This window comes from Lepidochelys olivacea (assembly GCF_965140295.1).
Source record: "Lepidochelys olivacea isolate rLepOli2 genome assembly, chromosome: 14".
Classification (NCBI taxonomy): domain Eukaryota; kingdom Metazoa; phylum Chordata; order Testudines; family Cheloniidae; genus Lepidochelys; species Lepidochelys olivacea.
The window spans coordinates 31,317,147-31,322,425 of record NC_140424.1 but is presented as its reverse complement, the minus strand read 5'-3'; the positions used below and the strand labels follow the sequence as shown (position 1 = coordinate 31,322,425).

The 5,279-nt window shown below is 44.2% G+C and overlaps 1 long non-coding RNA gene across 1 annotated transcript; it reads left to right on the top strand.

Annotated features, from left to right (window-relative positions):
* Positions 1-1,732: 1,732 nt before the first annotated feature.
* Positions 1,733-4,915, top strand: LOC311530531. Its single transcript, XR_014714022.1, has 2 exons — positions 1,733-2,879; positions 3,626-4,915. It is a non-coding gene; the product is annotated as an uncharacterized lncRNA (long non-coding RNA).
* The last annotated feature ends 364 nt before the right edge of the window (positions 4,916-5,279 follow it).

The following is a 5,279-nucleotide window of genomic DNA, read 5'->3' as shown; positions in this document are numbered from 1 at the left end:
TCTGCCGTACCAAACAGTGGAGACGACATCAATTAAGAGCACACTCACAGGCATTCTCGTTTCCCTTTCTGGGTATGTGTGGTGAGACTGTGCTCCTCAGCTAGACAAGTAGGTGTCCATCCCAATATCTGTTATGTGTTCAGATGGGCCTCAGGGCCCTCTGTAGCTCTAATAGGCAAATGGTCCCATGCAGAGCCACTTGCCATCAGCCTCCTGTCTATGCTACAGAAGGGGCCACATCAGCATTGAATCCTCCCAGCCTTGGACACAGGAGGCAGCGATGGAAATAATGAGACTCCATGAAACTGTGTGAGATTCTCCAGGGACCTGGGATTATTTCGGGTCTCACCCAGAGGGGCTCGAACACTTTGTATAGTGGAGGTCCTGAGAGCCACTGACCCAAACTATAAACTCTGTGTAGAATGGAAACCACTTCAAGCCAGAGGGTATTGCTGGATCCCAAGGACCCCTGGTTCCAGCACCTATGGTCTCAACATAGAATGGCCATGGGACTGATGGGCACTTGGCCCCCAAGGGCTGCCCAGGTCCCTGGGGCTCTGTCTCTGATTCATTAGCGCTGGAGGTTTCTCTCTACTCAGGAAGGAGAGAAGATTTCTGCCCAAAGAAGGACAGAAGAGTCTGTCCAAATCTTCCGTACAAAGGAAGGCGGTTGAGGTAGTTGAGGCCATAAAGGAAGTCTGGGGAATTGCTAGAGGAGAGGGCTGCTCTCTCTCTTTCCTCTGACTAGGAGAACAGGAGTTGAGCTTCCAGGGTCAGAAGCTGATGCCTGCCTTCATTGTGAGGCACAACTCCTGGCTGAGCAGCTGCTGAGCAGGAACAGTCAGCGTGGATTAACCAAGGGCAAGTCATGCCTAACTAACCTAATTGCCTTCTACGATGAGATAACTGGCTCTGTGGATGAGGGGAAAGCAGTGAACTAGTTAGCAAAGCCTTTGATATGGTCTCCCACAGTATTCTTGCCAGCAAGTTAAAGAAGTATGGGCTGGATGAATGGACTATAAAGTGGAAAGGAAGAAGGATGTGGAAAAATGGGAAAGAGTCCAGTGAAGGGCAACAAAAATGACTCGGGGGCTGGAGCCTTATGAGGAAAGGCTGAGGGAACTGGGATTACTTCGTGTGCAGAGGAGAAGAACGAAGAAAGGGGGTTCCAAAGAGGGTGGAGCTAGACTGTTCTCCGTGGTAGCAGATAACAGAAAGAGGCGTAATGGTCTCAAGTTGCAGTGGGGGAGGGTTAGGCTGGCTATTAGGAAAAACTTTTTCACTAGGAGGGTGGTGAAGCACTGGAATGGGTTACCGAGGGAGGTAGTGGAATCTCCTTCCTTAGAGGTTTTGAAGGTCAGGCTTGAAAAAAACCTCTGTCTGGGATGATTTAGTTAGGGACTGAGTCTCCCAGGCTGAGGGCAGGAGACGGGGTGGGGAGCGAGGTACCCAGCGCCCAGCCCGGCCCAGACCCATTTCCTGCAGCATCCCACGGTAGATTGACTTTTCTGGGACAAGGGGAGGAGCAGAGAGAGAAAAAGACAGTTCCTACCTCTGCCTAGCTCCCCGCAAGCTGCTGGGGGAGTGTGCAGGCACAATGTCAAGAGAAATCTCTCAAAGTGGCTCCTTTTGATTCTACTCTTTTCTACTGTTCTGTTCAGAGAATCGGTTACTAGGCGGGTTTAAGATTTTCTCTGTAAATTTAGGATTTGTGAGAAATTATAAAGTATAACATATATATAGAGCTACAGTTTGTGTCATCCCTTTCCACAGTTTCCTTTCTCTCCAGTGTAAGGAATTGTTTCAGAGTAGCAGCCGTGTTACTCTGTATTCGCAAAAAGAAAAGGAGTACTTGTGGCATCTTAGAGACTAACCAATTTATTGGAGCATAAACTCAGATGTCAAGAATTATAACATTCATAAACCAGTCGGAGAACACTTCATTCTCTTTGGTCACGCGATTACAGTCATGAAAGTTGCGATATTACAACAGAAAAACTTCAGAAACAGACTTCAAGGAGAGACTGCTGAATTGGAATTCATTTGCAAATTGGATACAATTAATTTAGGCTTGATAGCGACTGGGAGTGGTTGAGTCATTCCGCAAAGTAACCTATTTCCCCTTGTTTATTCCTGCCCCCTCCCCCCCCCCACTGTTCCTCAGACGTTCGTGTTAAACCCTGGATTTGTGCTGGAAATGGCCCACCTTGATTAGCATACACATTGTAAGGCGAGTGATCACTTTAGATAAGCTATTACCAGCAGGAGAGTGGGGTGGGGGGAGAGAAAACCTTTTGAAGTGATAAACACCCATTTTTTCATGGTCTCTGTGTATAAAAACACGCTCACTGTATTTTCTACAGTATGCATCCGATGAAGTGAGCTGTAGCTCACGAAAGCTTATGCTCAAATAAATTGGTTAGTCTCTAAGGTGCCACATGTACTCCTTTTCTTAGTGTAAGGAATGACTCTTGCCTGCATTCCTTCTTTAGCCCATCATATGATGGGACCATAAAAGAATATAAGGAGGAGAATCTTTACCAGCATATACAGAGAGTGCAAGAGGCCACCAATAAATCCAAAGGGAATGTTACCCAAAGTCTTGAAAAGAGACAACTCTAAGAGCCCGCGCAAGTTAGAAAAAGCCTCAAGGGGAGAAAGGGAGTGAAACCACTAACCATGCAGGAGACTTCCTGAATGGCCTCATTTTCCAAAGCACACACCCAGGGGAGAAACCAAACATATGTATAGAATATGGGAAAAGTTTGGCTCAGAACTCAGACCTCGTTAATCATCAGAGATCCACATTGGACAGAAACCCTATAAGTGTATGTACTGTGGGAAAAGGTTCAATGTGAGCTCTACTTCACCACGGCAAGGTAAGTGTGTGCGTGTATGTTTTAAAACATATTTTTTGAAAGAGTTAGTTTTAATGTTTAAATTGTGAGTTAGGGGCCTATGGAAGAGATAAGCGTGGGATTTTACAGTATTTTTGTTTCAAAACAGTTTGTTTTTTAATCTGCAAAATGTGATGTGTTTTTAAAACGGCTTGTTTTAAAATTAGTTCGTGTTTAAATTGTTGTTGGTGATTTAGGGAACCTATGCAAGACATAGTTATGGGGGGGATTTTAAAGGTATTTTATTGCACACTTTGTTTTTGGGTACATGGTGGAAATATAAAATTCTCGGTTTTAGAGAAACACTAGTGGTGGAAATGAACCAAAACCTGTGTTTGTTGTACAGCCTGAAGTGGATTACCTTGTTTTAAAGCTATGACTTTTTAAATAGAAAAACACCTTAATAAGTATTTTATTTTTTAACTTTACAAGACAGTTTCATTTGTTTTATAATAATAATGTTGTCTGCTCTAAAACATGAGAGATTCTTAGACAAGAGGGTAAACAAGCTCAAAAGAGAAAGAAAAGAGACATCTGAAAAGGAAAATTCACCAGCATCAATGGCTGATGGATGGCTGAAGCCCAGTAAATATGTTTTGCTTATTGTTTTGACTATTTCATGAGTTTTTCTATTTTAAGCAAATACATAGCTGTGGGTGAGAAAGATGGTAAAGTTTTAAAATGTTTATTTGATGCTAAGTTGGAACACCTCCGTTTTTCTTAATCAGGCATGGGCAGTTCTCCTGACAATGCTGTAGTCCGAGCTACAGGGAAACCTCCACCAGAACCACCAAAGAACCAGGAATCTGCTCCGATACCTTTAACAACAACAACAACGCCAACGCAAACAGCAGAAGAGTGCAGTCGAAGCAGCAGGACAGTCCAAAGCGCACATACGTCAAGCCAAAGGACAAAACAAAAGACTTTGGTAAAAAGCACCCACACAAACATAACTCCAGTTCCTCAGCTGTCAGCACCACACCAAGTCCTGAGAAAACTGTGAGCGAAAACACACCCATTCATAAACCTGGAGCAAACTTTTTAGTGGTTGTCAATAAAAAAGCCAAGAACTGAAAGCTCCAGCGATGCAGGGGTAGCTCCTTATGAAGTATCCAACAATTCTCGCGAACTATTCTCCCACCTCCATAAGGTCGGCACAGCTCTTCAGTATTCTAGAAAATTTGGGAAAAATATGACGCTTCGTTCAGAAAGCTGATGGACGCTGTATCCTCAGAGGTTCTCAAAGAAAGGAAGACTGGAAACTACATCAAAAATGCAAAAGCTCTTGCAGCTGAATTTGAAAAACACTTCAGTTTTTCTGAGGGTTGTTCTGAGCAGGCATGACTAGTCATGGAAAGGGGCTTTCGTAAAAGGGGCATCCTCAAAGCTACACATTAGCTAAGGCGTAAACAAAAGGGGCGGGCAGTGTTGGCGGATAAACGTACGTCTGCCGAAAAGTTACAGGCCAGGGTCGCTGAAATTTTTTAAAAAAGGCTAAAGAGGTGATGAGGATCAAAAAACAAAAAGAGACGCCCCCTACTCTGGAGGCTCTGAAATTGGTGTGTCTGAGATTGGGGAGGCGGAATCCGACCTGGGGGCAGTGGTGACTCTCACAGAGTCTGGTTTAGAAAATTCCCCAGAAGGCTTTCTTGATGGGTCCCCGTATACTTCTGATGATCCTCACGCTGGCCCTTGGAGTCTGACTCTCAAATAGCATCTGATGTAGAAAAAGCAGCTGACGGTTCCGTAGCGGAACCCCCAAGTAACCCTGAAAATGCAGATGCAGACCCCCCAAACAGACGTGTATATAGAGAGAGTGAGAAATTGTCAAAGGGAATTACCTAGGTTTGGGGGTTCGGCGTATCGTGAAGAATTTTGTTTTGTCAATCTTGAGAGAATTAAATCAGCTCAGCAGGTCGTTGAAGCCATACACGGGGGATACAGTGGCCGCAGAGTTTTGAATTTTTTCCTCTATAGTCAAATCCTCCATAAAAAGAGACCATGTTTAGTAGACCTGACTTACACTGGTACTAATCTGTGTTTTGCGGGTGGGTTCTTGGCTGTCATGTCTGACTGTAAAGCAACAGACGTGGAATTGTTAGACTGGGTGAGAAAGTTGCATGAGAAACTGGGGTGGTCAGATCAAAAAAAGATTATGCTCAGCATCATAGCGGCGTTTGAACAGCATTTAGGAATCAACATACAGGTGGTGCTCTATGCGGCAAACGGTGGCTGTTTTTTTTTTTTTAAATGGGAGTTCCAGTGTACGCCAAGACTTTTTTCATCGTGTTGCATGATGAGCATTATTATGGGGTTCTGGATGTGAAAAAGCTGTTCGGTGTGAAAAATTATTGTGAGTTTTACCACACAGTGTACAGTGAT